The sequence below is a fragment of the Moschus berezovskii genome, chromosome 19 (genome assembly GCF_049115385.1).
Source record: "Moschus berezovskii isolate FMDL1 chromosome 19, NW_MosBer_1.0, whole genome shotgun sequence".
Classification (NCBI taxonomy): Eukaryota; Metazoa; Chordata; class Mammalia; order Artiodactyla; family Moschidae; genus Moschus; species Moschus berezovskii.
In genome coordinates, this window is record NC_142478.1 from 32,005,073 (window position 1) to 32,022,719 (window position 17,647).

Consider the following 17,647-nt stretch of genomic DNA (forward strand, 5'->3'; position numbering starts at 1 on the left):
AGGGACATTACTTTGCTGACCAAGGTCCATATAATCAAAGCAAATCTATGGTTTTTCCAGTAGTCGTATATGGATATGAGACATAAAGAAAGCTGAGTGCCGAAGAATTGATGCTTTTGAACTGTGGTGTTGGAAAAGACTCTTGAGAGTCCCTTGGACTGCAACGAGATCCAACCAGTCCATCCCAAAGGAGATCAGTGCCGAATATTTATTGGAAGGACTGATGCTGAAGCTGAAACGTCAGTACTTTGGCCACCTGATGTGAAGAACTGACTCACTGGAAAAGACCTTGATGCTGGAAAGATTGAAGGCAGGAGGAGAAGAGGATGACAGAGGATGAGATAGTTGGATAGCATCACCGACTAAATGGTCATGCGTTTGAGCAAGCTCTGGGAGTTGGTGATGGACAGGGAACCCTGGCGTGCTACAGTCAGTCCATGGATTTGCAAAGGGTCTGACTGGACTGAGTGACTAAACTGAACTGATATGTGGCTTACGCCTATTGTTTTTTAGATAGTGCAGTTCTAAACTCTCCATGTGATGGATTACTCAGGTAAAACGGTGAAGAGTTGATTTGCCTCGTTCCATAGTGAAGACAGAAAATCAGTAATTTAGGACTTTAAAGAGTCTGAATTTAGGAGTTTATCAATTTCTTAGGTCGTACTTTAGCCACCTTTATTGATGAAAGTCAACCTCTTCTTGATAAGAGTGAAAAGTGTAAGAGTTTGCTGCAACCCTCTAAAATGTACAAGAACACCTTCACAAAATGCCAGTCAACCTATTCTTTGTTTTCTTCCAAAGGATAGAGGAAAGGATGCTGTTTACTCATTTGGTAGCCTGTGATGTTGAATAAAATCAGGAAAACAAAAATAAACAGTCAGAACTGTAATTACAATACTTAAAGAGTATGTAGGTGTCTTAGAGGAAGAAAAGTGTCCACAAAATTAGTTTGAGTGTGAGTGTGAAGTCACTTAGTCGTGTCCAACTTTTTGTGACCCCATGGACTGTAGCCCACCAGGCTTCCCTGTCCATGGAATTTTTTAGGCAAGAATACTGGAGTGGGTTGCCATTTCCTTCTCCAGGGGATCTTCCTGATCCTGGGAATGAACCTGGGTCTCCTGCATTGCAGGGAGATGCTTAACCATCTGAGCCACCATGGAAGCCCCAAAATTAGTTTACCTGACTACAATTCAATATTATTGCTACTCTTTCTTTGATAAATCATCACCATCATCTCAGGAAGTCATCTTGGGATCAAAATGGATAGAAATTAATTATACAATATCCATTTTTCAAGATTTTTAAAATTCTATAAATATTTCTTTTCTTTTGTATAATTTGTTTAAATTTTGTTTTAGGGAATATAAAGTCTTATAAATACTTTTATAATAAGTGAATTTCAATCTTATTCTTCCAACCTGATTTGTTAGGATATAATGCAGTCTCTAATTCCTAAAGTTTTACTAGCAAGTAAGAAGGGGCACGACTGAGCGACTGAACTGAACTGAACTGAAGGAGGGGTTGCTGAATCTGTATTTTTATTTTCAAATATCTTATGTTTATCTTATGTTTTGATTTATTACTTTTATTTCAGAATGTTATAGATTTTATAATATAGATTATTGAGTCATTTATTTTTGCATTTGTATCTCCTTAGTAGCTATCCTTAGAAGATAGTTATGGAGCAGTGTCTTCACTGAATTCACCTTAATATATATTAAGCACAATCTTTTTGTAAGGCACTGTGTAGGGGTTTTATTAATGTAAAGGTATGTAAAATAAAATGGCAATTTTAGAGCAACATAGAGACTTATAAAAATATGGAATGAGAAATATTAAATAATTGGATAAAAGGCATTATATTTGAATCTTTTAAGAACTTTAAAACCAGCTCTTAGTAATAAGAGAAAAAAGGAGATCATGTATAGTTGGAGAGATCTGGGAGTTTCCTGGTGGAGGATATGTAGTATATCTGAGGGGCACTGCTAAGTAGGTAGGATTTCGAAAACTTCAGTGGAGGGCCAAAAGAGGGTATGGTGAAGAGCATTGTAGCTGGACCCACTGGCATGATGAGTAGCCAAAGTGGGTGAGAAAATGAGAGTTGTATTTAGGGACTGAAACATACTTCGGTTTCTGTAATGTGCTTGGCATATGTGAAAGAAGTAATTGAAAATAAGGTTAGGAAGGGTAGATTGTTCCCACATTATATAGAGGACCTTGAATGGTTAAGTTGAATAGTTTGGATTTAAATACTAGAAGATTATTAATTATTTTTTAGAAGAATGGCTTTCTGAGTAAATCTGGAAGAAACGCATCACTAATTTATTATGCATCTATTGCAAATAAAGCACCCATTCCAGTTCATTTTAGTTCACTGATTCCTAAAATGTCAATGTTCACTTTTGCCATCTCCTGTTTGACCACTTCCAATTTGCTTTGACTTATGGACCTAACCTGGAGAAGGCAATGGCAAGCCACCCCAGTACTCTTGCCTGGAAAATCCCATGGACGGAGAAGCCTGGTGGGCTGCAGTCCATGGGGTCGCTACGAGTCAGATATGACTGAGCGACTTCACTTTCACTTTTCACTTTCACACATTGGAGAAGGAAATGGCAACCCACTCCAGTGTTCTTGCCTGGAGAATCCCAGGGATGGGGGAGCCTGGTGGGCTGCCGTCTATGGGGTCACACAGAGTCGGACATGACTGAAGTGACTTAGCAGCAGCAGCATGGACCTAACATTCCAGGTTCCTATGCAATATTGCTCTTTACAGCATCGGACCATGCTTTTATCATCAGTCACATCCACAACCGGGTGTTGTTTTTGCTTTGGCTCCATCTCTTCATTCTTTCTGGAGTTATTTCTCCACTGATCTCTAGTAGCATATTTGGCACTTACCGACCTCGGGAGTCCATCTGTCAGTGTCCTATCTTTTTGCCTTTTCATACTGTTCATGGGGTTCTCAAGGCAAGAATACTGAAGTGGTTTGCCATTCCCTTCCCCAGTGGACCATATTTTGTCAGAATTGTCCACCACGACCCATCTGTCTTGGGTGGCCCTACATGGCATGCAGTCCATGAGGTCGCAAAGAGTTGGACACGACTGAGCGACTGAACTGGACTAGGTTTGTCATAGCTTTTTGTCCAAGTAGCAAGCATCTTTTAATTTCATGGTTGCAGTCACTGTCCACAGTGATTTTAGAGCCTGAGAAAATAAAGTTTCTCACTGTTTCAATTTTTTCCCCATCTGTTTGACATGAAGTGATGGGACTGGATGCTATGATCTTCGTTTTTTGAATGTTGTGTTTTAATCCAGCTTTTTGACTCTTCTCTTTCCCTTTCATTAAGCGGCTCTTTAGTTCCTCTTAGCTTTTTGCCATTAGGATATTGTCATCTGCATATCTGAGGTTATTGATATTTCTCCTGGCAATCTTGATTCCAGCTTGAGCTTCATCCAGCTCAGCATTTGGCATGATGTATTGGTGCTAAAGCTGAAACTCCAATACTTTGGTCACCTCATGTGACGAGTTGACTCACTGGAAAAGACTCTGATGCTGGGAAAGGTTGGGGGCGGGAGGAGAAGGGGACGACAGAGAATGAGATGGCTGGATGGCATCACCGACTCTATGGACATGAGTTTGAGTGAACTCCGGGAGTTGGTGATGGACAGGGAGGCCTGGTGTGCTGTGATTCATGGGGCCACAGAGAGTCAGACACGACTGAGCCAGTGAACTGAACTGAACTGAAACACACAGGTCACCCTTTGTATTCCTTTTCATTCATCATAGAGAAACCTAAATGAACCATGACAACCTAAGTAACCACTGTTTACACAAAAACCTATACAGAAATATTTGTAGTAGTTTTGTTAATAATATCCCAAAATATGGATGAAACTGGAGCCTATTATACAGAGTGAAGTAAGTCAGAAATAAAAACATCAATACAGTATATTATCACATATATATGGCATTTAGAAAGATGGTAAAAATGACCATATATGTGAGACAGCAAAAGACACACAAATATAAAGAACAGACTTTCGGATTCTGTGGGAGAAGGCGAGGATGGGATGATTTGAAAGAATAGCACTGAAACATGTATATTACCATATGTGAAATAGATCACCAGTCCAGGTTCGATGCATGAAACAGGGCGTTCAAAGCTGATACACTGGGACAACCCAGTGGGATGGGGTTGGATGGGGAGGGAGGTTAGAAGGGGGTTCAGGATGGGGGACACATGTACACCCATGGATGGTTCCTAATAGCCCCAAATGGGAAACAACCACTGGTGAGTGGTTAAACAAACCATGGTACATACTTACCATGTATTATTCAGTTCAGTCGCTCAGTCGTGTCCGACTCTCCGCAACCCCATGAATCACAGCACGCCAGGCCTCCCTGTCCATCACCAACTCCCAGAGTACACTCAAACTCATGTCCACAGAGTCGGTGATGCCATCCAGCCATCTCATTCTCGGTCGTCCCCTTCTCCTCCTGCCCGCAAACTTTCCCAGCATCAGAGTCTTTTTCCAGTGAGTCAACTCGTCGCATGAGGTGACCAAAGTATTGCAGTTTCAGCTTTAGCATCAGTCCTTCCAATGAACACCCAGGATTGATCTCCTTTAGAATGGACTGGTTGGATCTCCTTGCCGTACAAGGGCCATGTATTATTACTCTCAACTAAAAAGGAATTAATTTTTAATACATGTAAAAAAATGTCCAGGTAATTATGCTGATTGGAAAAAATGACCAATCACAGAATATTACATACTTTATTGGTTCCTTTTATACAAGACTCTTGAGATAATATAAGATGGAGAACAAATTGGTGGTTGTCAGAGTTCAGGGATGGGGAGGGGTGGTACGTAGATGAGTGTTGCCCTAAAGGTACCACATGAGGGATCCTTGGGTTATGGAACTATTCTGTGTTTTAACTTAATATCATTATTATGGAAGTTTTACTGTACTATATTGTCTGCAGTTTTGCAAGATGTTACTGTTGGCAGAAAATTGGTAAAAGCTGTGTGACAGTTCTCTATTGTTTCTTTTTTAGTTGAAGTGTAATTGATACAGTTACAATTTAAAGTCACAGGTGTACAGTTTTTACCAATTCACAGTTTTAAAAGTTTTATTTCATTTATAGTTATAAGTATTGATTATCTTCTCAGTGTTGTACAGTATATCCCTTTTGCTTATTTTGTACCTGATTTGTACTTCATACTCTTCTGTTTCCCTATATTAATTCTTCCCCATCCTCTCTCCCTTCTGGTAACCACGATTTTTTTCTCTATACCTGAGTGTCTGCTGCTTTTAGGTTATATTCACTAGTTTGTTATATATTTCATATTCCACATATGAGTGATATCATAGAGTATTTGTCTTCCTTTGTCTGACTTATTTCACTTAGCATAATGCCCTCCAAGTCCATGTGCTGCTGCTACTAACTTTGGGTTTTGTTTATTCTTCTTTCTCTAATTGCTTTAGGTATAAGGTTAGGTTGTTTTATCTGAGATTTTTCTTATTTCTTGAGGTAAGCTCCTATTACTATAAACTTCCCTCTTAGAACTGTTTTTAAGGCATCCTGTAGATTTGGGGTGGTTCTGTTTTCATTTTCGTTTGGTTCTAGGTATTGTATTTCCTCTGATTTCTTTAGTGATAAATTGTTTTGGTAATATATTGTTTGGTCTCCATGTGTTTGTGATTTTTTTTTTGCAGTTTTTTTTCTGTAATTGGTTTCTAATCTCATAATATTGTGGTCAGAAAAGATGCTTGATATGGTTTCAGTTTTCTTTCTTTTCTTTTTTTTTTTTTACATGTAAAACTGACAAAATTTTAATATTAGATGTTTCTACATAGTGGAATTACATGAATTTTTTTTTTTTTACAGTTCATAACTTTTATAAATAAAATAAATTAAATGTACAGTGAATAAGTTCTCTGAAACATTTCAATATTTCTGCAGGTTTAGTAACATCGTAAAATACATTTCAACTAAAATTCACAAATCTAAAAACCTGTTAGGCATTTTTAGGCGTTTTAAGATGGAAATGAAGACCAATGTTACATCGTAATATGCCAATTACAAATAGTACTTCAAATAGCAAATACTACAGTTTGTCCCAAACTTTAAAAACTATTCATGAACTCAACACTGAACTATTGATGGCTATGAGAATTGTTTCCTAGCCTTTTTGAAAATTTCAACCCATTTACGTTTAAGGTAATTATTGATAAGTACGATCCCATAGCCATTTTCTTTATTGCTTTGGGTTCAAGTTTATACACTCTTTCTGTGTATCCTGTCTATAGAAGATCCTTTAGCATTTGTTGGAGAGCTGGTTTGGTGATGCTGAATTCCCTCAGCTTTTGCTTGTCTGTAAAGCTTTTGATTTCTCCTTCATATTTGAATGAGATCCTTGCTGGGTATAGTAATCTGGGCTGTAGGGTATTTTCTTTCATCACTTTTATGTCTTGCCACTCCCTTCTGGCCTGAAGAGTTTCTGTTGAAAGATCAGCTGTTATCCTTATGGGAATCCCCTTATGTGTTATTTGCTGCTTTTCCCTTGCTGCTTTTAATATTTGTTCTTTGTGTTTGATCTTTGTTAATTTGATTAATATGTGTCTTGGAGTATTTCGCCTTGGGTTTATCCTGTTGGGGACTCTCTGGGTTTCTTGGACTTGGGTGATTATTTCTTTCCCCATTTTAGGGAAGTTTTCAACTATTATCTCCTCAAGTATTCTCTCATGGTCTTTCTTTTTGTCTTCTTCTTCTGGGACTCCTATGATTCGAATGTTGGAGCGTTTAACATTGTCCCAGAGGTCTCTAATATTGTCCTCATTTCTTTTAATTCGTTTTTCTTTTTTGCTCTCTGTTTCATTTATTTCTACAATTCTATCTTCTAGTTCGCTTATCCTGCCTTCTGCCTCTGTTATTCTGTTTGTTCCCTCCAGAGTGTTTCTGATCTCATCTATTGCATTATTCATTGTATATTGACTCTTTTTTATTTCTTCTAAGTCCTTATTAAATCTTTCTTCCATCTTCTCAATCCTTTTCTCCAGGTTATTTATCTGTAACTCCATTTTGCTTTCAAGATTTTGAATCATTTTCACCATCAAAATTTGAAATTCTTTATCAGGTAAATTCCCTATATCTTCTTCTTTTGTTTGTGTTGGTGGGCAATTATCTCGTTCCTTTACTTGCTGGGTGTTTCTCTGCCTCTTCATCCTGCTTATATTGCTTTGCTTGGGGTGGCCTTTCCCTCTTCTTGCAGTTTGTGGAGTTCTCTTTATTACGTAGTTTCTTCGCTGTGTGTGGGGTTGGACGGGTGACTTGTCCGGGTTCCCTGGTTAGGGAAGCATGTGTCGGTGTTCTGGTGGGTGGAGCTGGATTTCTTCTCTCTCCTTTAGAAGACAATGGGCTGCTTTTCTGGGAGCCTGATGTCCTCTGCCAGTATTCAGAAGTTGTTTTGTGGACTTTACTCCGCGTTCAAATGTTCTTTTGATGAATTTGTGGGGGAGAAAGTAATCTTGCCATCTTATCCCTCCGCCATCTTGTTCCTTCCTCCCCAGAACACTGGATTCTTATATTCCACTTGGTCGTGGAGTATCTCTTCCCAGCTGCTCCAGCAAGGCGCAGCCGCTGTACCTTACCTTGGACGAGGGGTATCTCCTCAAGGCCGCGCCTCCTGCTTTGAATGTAGATCAGCTCCTCTCGGCCCTCCGGTGCCCAAGCAGCCACCGCCTCCTGAACGTGGTACAGCTCCTCTCGGCCACCGCCCTAACCCTGGGCGCGGGGTAGCTCATCTCAGCCACGATTCTCCACGTGGTCGGTTGCGCTGGAGCCGGGCGTCTCCCGCGTCTGCGCCTGCGCCGCCGGAGCCGGGCGTCTCCCGCGTCTGCGCCTGCGCCCTGGTTTCAGTTTTCTTAAATTTACCTAGGCTTGTTTTGTGGCCTAGCTTGTGATCCATGCCAGAGAGTATTTTATGCACACTTGAAAAGATATACATATATACATATGTATATATATACATATATCATTTAAGTTCTTCTGTTCTTCTGGTCTAATGTTTCCTTTAAGTCCTGTGTCTCCTTACTGAGTTTCTGTCTGGATGATCCATCCATTCACATAAGTAGTCCCCTACTGTTACTGTGTTACTGCTGATTTCTCCGTTTATGTCCATTAATATTTGCCTTATATATTTATGTGCTTGTGTGTTGTCTGTGTACATATGTCCAGTTGTTATGTCTTCTTGGATCAGTCTCTTGATCATTATGCAGTGTCCTCCTTTGTCTCCTGCAACAGTCTTCTTAAGTCTTTTTGTCTGATATAAGTATTGCTACTCTGGCTTTCTTTTGGTTTTCATTTACATTAAATAGCTTTTTGATCCCTTTTCTTTCAGTTTATGTGTGTGTCTAGATGTTAAGTCTCTTGTAGGCAGAAATCTTGTTTTTAATCCACACACTGTGTCTTTATTTAGAGCATTTAGTCCATTTGCATTGAACAGTTATTGATGTATATATTCTTCTTATTTTGTTTTCTATTTGTTTTTACAGATCCTTTTTCCTCTTTTGTTCTCCTCTCGTGATTTGATGACTATCTTTAGTGTTACTTTTGAATGCCTTTTTTTTTTTTTGTCTGTATAGCTATTATAGATTTTTGTTTTATGGTTACCGTGCAATTTTTGTATAGCAGTCCATATATATGTGTATGTGATTGTTTTAAGTTGCTGATCTTTTCATTTCAAATGCATTTTTAAAACCTTGCATTTGTACTCTTCTTTCCTCATGATTATTGTTTTAGATATGATATTTTACATCTAATTATTTTGTATATCCCTTAACTGCTTATTGTGGTTAGAGATGATTTTACTACTTTGGTCTTTTAACCTCCCCATCAGGTTTATGTGTGGATGATTTCCTATCTTTACTACATGTTTGCCTTTTTTGGTGAGCTTTTCGGTTAAGTAATTTTCTGGTTTCTAGTTGTGGTCTTGTCTTTTTCATCTAGAGAAGTTCCTGTATCATTATAAAACTGATTTGGTGGTGGTGAACTCTCTCAGCTTTTGCTTGTGTGTAAAGCTTTTGAGCCCTCAGCAGATCTATCCCCAGAACCTTGCTGGGGATAGTTTTCTTGGTTGTAGGTTTTACCCTTTCATCACTTTATTTTTTCTTTATTTTTTTAATTGGAGGAAAATTGCTTTATAGTGTTGTGATCATTTCTGCTGTACAACAGTGCAAATCAGCCAGAATTAGGGCCTTTTTATCACTTTAAATATCATGCCATTCCCTTTTGACTTGCAGAATTTTTGCTGAAAAATCACTGACAGTGTTATGGGCCTTCTGTTTCATATTATTTGTTGCTTTTTCCTTGCTGTTTTTAATATTCTCTCTTAATATACAACTTTTGTTGTTTTAGTTGCAATATGTTTTGGTGTGTTCCTTTTGGCTTCATCCTTGATGGGATTCTCTGCACTTTCTAGACTTGGGTGACTATTTCATTCCTCAGATTAGGGAAATTTTCACCAATTTGTTAAAATTTACTCAGACCCTTTTATCTGTCTCTGCTCCTTCTAGGATCCCTATAGTTCAGTTTAGTTCAGTTCAGTCACTCAGTCGTGTCCAACTCTTTGCGACTCATGAACTGCAGCACACCAGGCCTCCCTGTCCATTACCAACTCCCAGAGCTTACCCAAACTCATGTCCATTGAGTTGGTGATGGCATCCAACCATCTCATCCTCTGTCGTCCCCTTCTCCTCCTGCTGTCAATCTTTCCCAACATCAGGGTCTTTTCCAATGAGTCAGCTCTTCGCATCAGGTGGCCAAAATATTGGAGTTTCAGCTTCAACATCAGTCCTTCCAATGAACACCCAGGACTGGTCTCCTTTAGGATGGATTGGTTGGATCTCATTGCAGTCCAAGGGACTCTCAAGAGTCTTCTCCAACACCACAGTTCAAAAACCTCAATTCTTTGGCACTCAGCCTTCTTTATAGTCCAACTTTCACATCCATACATGACTACTGGAAAAACCATAGCTTTGACTAGATGGACCTTTGTTGGCAAAGTAATGTCTCTGCTTTTTAATATGCTGTCCAGGTTGGTCATAACTTTTCTTCCCAGGAGCAAGTGTCTTAATTTCGTGGTGGCAGTCACCATCTGCAGTGATTTTGGAGCCCAGAAAAATAGTCAGGCACTGTTTCCACTGTTTCCCCATCTATTTGCCATGAAGTGATGGGACCAGATGCCATGATCTTAGTTTTCTGAGTGTTGATTTTTGAGCCAACTTTTTCACTCTCTTTTACTTCCATCAAGAGGCTCTTTAGTTCCTCTTCACTTTCTGCCATAAGGGTGGTGTCATCTCCATATCTGAGGTTGTTGATATTTCTCCCGGCAATCTTGATTCCAGCTTGTGCTTCTTCCAGCCCAGCGTTTCTTGTGATGTACTCTGCATGTAAGTTAAATAAGCAGGGTGACAATATACAGCCTTGACATACTCCTTTCCCTATTTGGAACCAGTCTGTTGTTTGATGTCCAGTTCTAACTGTTGCTTCCTGACCTGCATACAGGTTTCTCAAGAGGCAGGTCAGGTGGTCTGGTATTCCCATATCTTTCAGAATTTTCCACAGTTTGTGGTGATCTACACAGTCAAAGGCTTTGGCATAGTCAATAAAGCAGAAATAGATATTTTTCTAGAACTCTCTTGCTTTTTTGATGAGCCAGCAAATGTTGACTCCCTATAATGTTGGATCTCTATAATGCAAATATTAATGTGCTTGATGTTGTCCCAGAGGTATCTTAAACTGTCCTTATTTCTTTTCATTCATTTTTCTGTTCAGCAGCAGTGATTTCCACTTCTCTCTCTTCCAGTTCTCTAATCCATTCCTTTGTATCATTTAGTCTACTGTTGATTCCTTTTTGTGTATTTTGTTTCCATTGTTGTACTTTTCTTCATATTTTCTACAAAATTCTGAGTTCTTGCTTTGTACATCCATTCTCCTCCCAAGTTCTTTGGTCATCTTTATAATCATTGCTCTGACCTTCCTTCAGGTAGATGCTTATCATAACGTCACTTATTTCTTTGGAATTTTATCTTGTTCCTTTGGCTGGGACATGTTCTTCTGCTATCTCAATTTTCCTAAGTTGCTATTCCCATTTTTATGTATATAGTAGTTTCATTACATTTCTTGACCTTGGAGAGTAGGAGATGTATGATGTGTCCCAGCAGCACACAACCCTCTCATCACTCAAGCTGTGTATTCTAGGACTTGCCCCAGTAGGGCTGCATGGGTCCTTCTGTTGTGGCAGGCTGACTGTGTGGACAATTTGGTAGGTGTGTTTGACCCCTAGCCTGGTTAGTTGCCAGGCACTGTGTTGTGTGGATGCTGCTGACTACTGGTTAATGGGGCATAGTCACAAGGTGGCTGGCTACAGAACCGTAGGGAGCTGTGGGGTTAGTATTGGCTCACTGGTGGGCACTGTCTGCATCCAGAAGACTCCAGGCCATTGCTTACCCACACTGGTGGTTGAAGCCAGCTCCTAGGGTTAGTGCCAGACCACTGGCAGGCAGAGCTCTGGGTCCTGGAGTCTGAAGGATCCAGGGATCTCACACCTGCTGTCAGATGGGGGCGGTTACTGATACAGTTGGGTATGTGCTTTGTGGAGTCTTGAATTTTGCATTGGCCTGCTTTGTGGCAGGACTGGGACCCATCTGATCCTAGGGTAGGGTTTTTCCTGATGTAGGCAGGCTAGATATGCACACTGAAGGACTGTGGTTTTCTTGCATCTCTTGTCTCACCTCTGGTGTGTGAGGCTGTCCTGGAGGCTAGTGTATACTTCCTGGAGTTCAGAGTTGGTGCCTGCCCACTGGCGAGTGGAGCCGAGTCTTGGGTCTCCGACATGCAGTTCTATGTCAGGAGGCATGTCTAGAGGTGATTGTGTTCTCAGAAAGTCTTTAGGCAGCCTGTCTGCTGATGGGTGGGCTATGACCTTGCCCAGTTAGTTGTTTGATGAGGTGTGTCAGCATTGGTGCCTACCACTTGTTGGGTGGGGTCAGCTCTTGGCACTGATGAGTTTGAAGGAGGCTCTCAAGATGGTGGCCACCAACTGCAGTGCCCGTGCAGTAGATAGCTCCCACATATGTCAGCCACAAGTTTCTCTGTCTTCAGGGTGAGTGTCAGCCACCCTGCACCACTCCAGGAATTTTCCCAAGGCAACCACGTTTGTCTGGTCCAGGCTTCTATCAATTTATTTCTTTTGCCCTGGTTCCCAGTACATGTGAAACTTTGTGTTTACTCTGTAAGAGTGAAGTCTCATTTCCCTCAGTCCTTTGGATCTCCCAATATTAAGTCTCATTGGCCCTCAAAGCCAGATACTCTGGGGGCTCCTTTTCCTGGTTCAGGAATCCCCAGACTGGGGAGCCCAACATGAGACTTAGAACCCTCACTCGTGTGGGAGAAGTACTGTATTATAATTATTCTCCAGTTTGTGCATTGCCCACCTGGGGCATGGGACTTGATTATATCTTGAGTGTGCTTTCCCTCCTACCTGTCTTGTTATCATTCCTTCTTTATGTCTTTGTTTATGGAAGACCTTTTCTGCATAGGTTCTGATTTCCTCCAGTGATGGTTATTCTGCAGAAAGTTGTGATTTTGGTTTGCTTATGAGAAGTGTACTCAGGATCTTTCTATCCCCATCTTTGCCAGTCTCCTCAAAGGAAACTTCTGTATCTCTTATGGCATTTGAATCAGCAATCAATAACTGCAGAATAGAGAAAAAGCAAATTATAAGGATCAGACAAAAATTTTGATATTACTGCAGATGCAATATCATTAAAAATGATTAAATATACATTTAAAATGATTATAGGGTGATTTATAAACAACTTTACACTAATATTTTTGACCGTGTAGGTGAAATAGACAAAATGCCTAAAAAAGTAAAACTTACTAAAACTGATACAAGAAGTAGTAGAAATCTGAGTAGTCTTTCATCTGTTAAAAAAGCTGAATTCAGTATCAAAAATCACTTCACATACCAAGCACCCTTTCCAACCACAAAACTATAGATTAAAAATCAACTATTTAAAGAAAAGCTGCAAAAATACAAACTCACAGAGGCTGGACAGTATGCTACAAAACAACCAACGAGTCACTGAAGAAATCAAAGGGGAAACCAGAAAATACCTGGAGACAAATGAAAATGGAAATATGATCCAAAATCTATGCAGTGCAACAAAAGCAGTTCTAAGAGAGCAGATACACCATGCTTAAGTGGGATTTATCATAGATTCTAGGATGGTTCAGCATTGGCAAATTAGTCAGTAAAATACACCATATTAACAACTCGAAGAATAGAAATCATATGATTATCTCAATGCAAAAAAAAAAGCTTTTTAAGAAATTTAACATTCATTTATAAGAACTCTGAACAAAGTATATATAGAGGGAACACACTTATACCTGGTAAAGTCCATATGTGAAAACCCCACAGCCAGTATGGTACTCAGTGGTGAAAAACTGAAAACATATCTGTAAGGGCAGCTATTATCAAAAATACTAGAAATAACAAATGTTGGCTAGGATGTGCAATAAAGGGAACACATGCACAGTGTTGGTAAAAATGTAAATTGGTACATCCACTATGGAAAATGTATGGAGGCTCCTCTGAACATGGAAAATAGAATTACCATACAAACCAGCAATTCTCATCTGACAATTTTCAAGGAAAAACATTAATTCTAAAGATATATGCACCATTTTGTTATTGCAGCATTATTTACAATAGCCAAGATACGGAAACACCTTACGTGCCCATCAATAGGTAAATGGATAAAGAAGATGTGGTACATATGTGCAATGGGATATTGTTGCTTTAGTAGCGAAATCATGTCCAACTCTTTGCGACCCCATGGACTGAGGAGCCCACCAAGCTCCTCTGTCCATGACATTTCCGAGGCAAGAATACTAGAGTGATTACCATTTCCTTCTCCAAGGAATCTTCCTGACCCAGGGATTGAACCTGCACCTCCTGCATTGGCAGGTGGATTCTTTATTGCTGAGCCACCAGGAAAGCCCAATGGAATATTCAGTTCAGTTCATTTCTGTCACTCACTCATGTCCAACTCTTTGCAACCCCATGGACTGCAGCACACCAGGCTTCCCTGTCCATCACCAACTTCTGGAGCTTGCTCAAACTCATGTCCATTGTGTCGGTGATGCCATCCAACCATCTCATCCTCTGTCATCCCCTTCTTCTCCTGCCTTCAATCTTTCCCAGTATCAGGATCTTTTCCAGTGAGTCAGGTCTTCTCATCAGGTGGCCAAAGTATTGGAGTTTCATTTTCAGCATCAGTCTTTCCAGTGAATATTCAGGACTGATTTCCTTTAGGATGGACTGGTTTGATCTCCTTGCAGTCCAAGGGATTATTAAGAGTCTTCTCCAGTACCTCAGTTCAAATGCATCAATTCTTCGGCACTCAGCTTTCCCTATGGCTCAATTCTCACATCCATACATGACTACTGGAAAAACCATAGCCTTGACCAGACGGACCTTTGTTGGCAAAGTAATGTCTCTGCTTTTTAATATTCTGTCTAGGTTGGTCATAACTTTCCTTCCAAGGAGCAAGTGTCTTTTAATTTCATGGCTGCAATCACCATCTGCAGTGATTTTTGGAGCCCCCCAAAACTGAAGTCTCACACTGTTTCCATTATTTCCCCGTCTGTTTGCCATGAAGTGATGGGACTGGTTGCCATGATCTTAGTTTTCTGAATGTTGAGCTTTAAGCCAACTTTTTCACTCTCCTCTTCCTCTTCCATCAAGAGGCTCTTTAGTTCTTCTTCACTTTTTGCCATAAGGGTGGTGTCAACTGCATATCTGAGGTTATTGATATTTCTCCTGGCAATCTTGATTCCAGCTTGTGTTTCCTCCAGCCTGGCATTTTGCAAGATGTACTATGCATATAAGTTAAATAAGCAGGGTGATACCATACAGCCTTGATGTACTCCTTTCTCAATTTGGAACCAGTCTGTTGTTTGATGTCTGGTACTAACTGATACTTCTTGGCAGGCATACAGATTTTTCAGGAGGCAGGTAAGGTAGTTTGGTATTCCCATCTCTTTTACAGTTTTCCAGTTTGTTGTGACCCACACAGTCAAAAGCTTTGACATGGTCCATAAAGCAGAAGTAGATGTTTTTCTGGAACTCTCTTGCTTTTTTGATGATCCGGTGGATCTTGGCAATTTGATCTCTGGTTCCTCTGCCTTTTCTAAATCCAGCTTGAACATCTAGAAGTTCATGGTTCACATACTGTTGAAGCCTGGCTTGGAGAGTTTTGAGCATTACTTTGCTATCTTGTGAGATGAGTGCAATTATGCAGTAGTTTGAACATTCTTTGGCATTGCCTTTCTTTGGGATTGGAATGAAAACTGACTGTTTCCAGTCCTGTGGCCACTGCTGAGTTTTCCAAATTTACTGACTTACTGATTGCACCACTTTAACAGCATCATCTTTTAGGCTTTGAAATAGCTCATCTGGAATTCCATCACGTCCACTAGCTTTGTTCATAGTAATGCTTCCTAAGGCCCACTTGACTTCACATGCCAGGATGTCTGGCACACCATCGTGGTTATCTGGGTCATGAAGATCTTTTTTGTGTAGTTCTTGTGTGTATTCTTGACACCCCTTCTTAATATCTTCTGCTTCTGTTAGGTCCATACCATTTTTTGCTTTATTGTGCCCATCTTTGCATGAAATATTCCCTTGGTATCTCTGATTTTCTTGCCGAGATCTCCAGTCTTTCCCATTCTATTGTTTTCCTCTGTTTCTTTGCATTGGTCACTGAGGAAGACTTTCTTATCTCTCTGTGCTAGTCTTAGGAAATCTGCATTCAAATGTGTTTATCTTTCCTTTTCTCCTTTGTCTTTTAGCTTCTCTTCTTTCTCAGCTATTCCTAAGGCCTCATCAGATGACCATTTTGCCTTTTCGCATTTTTTTGTTCTTGGGGATGGTCTTGATCACTGCCTCCTGTACAGTGTCAGGAACCTTCATCCATAGTTCTTCAGGCTCTCTGTCTATCACATCTAATCCTTTGAATCTATTTTTCACTTCCACTATATAGTCATAAGGGATTTGATTTAGGTCATACCTGAATGATCTAGTGGGTTTCCCCTAGTTTCTTCAACAATAAGATGTTCATGATCTGAGCCACAGCCAGTTCCCAGGGGTGGGTTTGTTTGTTTTTGCTGACTGTATAGAGCTTCTCCATCTTTGGCTGCAAAGAATATAATCAGTCTGATTTGAGTATTGACCATCTGGTCGTGTCCATGTGTAGAGTCTTCTCTTGTGTTGTTGGAAGAGGGTGTTTATGACCAATGCATTCTCTTGGCAAAACTCTGTTAGCCTTTGCCCTGCTTCGTTTTGTACTCCAAGGCCAAATTTGCCTGTTACTCCAGGTGTTTCTTGACTTCCTACTTTTGCATTCCAGTCCCCTATAATGAAAAGGACATCTTTTTTGGGTGTTAGTTCTAGAAGATCTTCTAGGTCTTCATAATCAGCCATAAAAAAAAGAATGAAATCTCTGCATTTTTGTTGACATGTATGGTCCTAGATGGTATTATAGTAAGTGAAATAAGTCAGACAGAGAAGGACAAATAACTGTATGATTTCCCTTATATATGAAATCTTAGATGAATACAAATAACAAAACAGAAACACAGCCATAGATGCAGAGAATACACTGGTTGCCAGAAGGGAGGCAGGGTCGGGGTATGTTTGAAATAGGTATGGGACATTAAGTTAACTTCCAGTTACAAAACATGACTCACAGAATACAATATACAATGTGGGAAATAGCGTCAATAATAATGTAGTATCTTTGTCAGGTTACAGATGGTAACTAGACTTATTGTATAGGAAGGGCCTACTGACAGCAATGTTAATCTTAATTATATTGTACTTTGTATCCCCAGTACTTATTTATCTTTTAATCGGATCTTATAAATTGTGCCTTTTGACCAACTTCACCCATTTCTCCCTCCCCTTACACCCCTCCTCTGGTAGCCACAAATCATACCTGTTTTCCTATATCTCGTAACGGGCATTCCGACTCAGGGTGATGCCAGCAGTAGTATGTGAGATAGTTGCTGGAGCAGCTCTCACTTTCTGCCGGTTACTCATTTTCACAAGATAAGTACAGAAATGCCATTAAAAAAAAAAGACAGGAAAGCTACCTCTAATTTTTCCTTCCAGTCTCTGCCTCCACTTGCTATTTCTGCTCGTTCTTGCCCATGTCATCCAGCCCACCTTCCTCCCCTGCCTCCCCAGTCTTTTAGCCCTCAGTCTACCTCCCAGCATTGTCCACCTCTTTCAGTGTTATGCTGTATCTGTTCCCCTCTTCTGACTAGTGTCGTCTCTTCTTGCCACCCTACTTTAAGGAGTTTTGTTCCCAGATCTTCCCCTGGTCCTTCCAGACCATCCATTTGCTGCCTTCCTTGTTACTCACCCTTTCTTGAGACTCCTTTATGTTCGTCCCTCCACCTCCTCCTGGTCTTTATTTCTAGTCCCGCGTGCACTAGTCCTAATCAAAACTCCAATCACCCTCAATCAGATCTGGAAATGCAGTTATATCTCGCAACTTGGTATTCTCTAT

At 40.2% G+C, this 17,647-nt stretch overlaps 1 protein-coding gene across 1 annotated transcript in view; it reads left to right on the forward strand.

The window, feature by feature from the left end:
• SCLT1 (sodium channel and clathrin linker 1) overlaps positions 1-17,647 on the forward strand; it is a 240,923-nt gene that overhangs the window by 23,919 nt on the left and 199,357 nt on the right. The window lies entirely within an intron of this gene.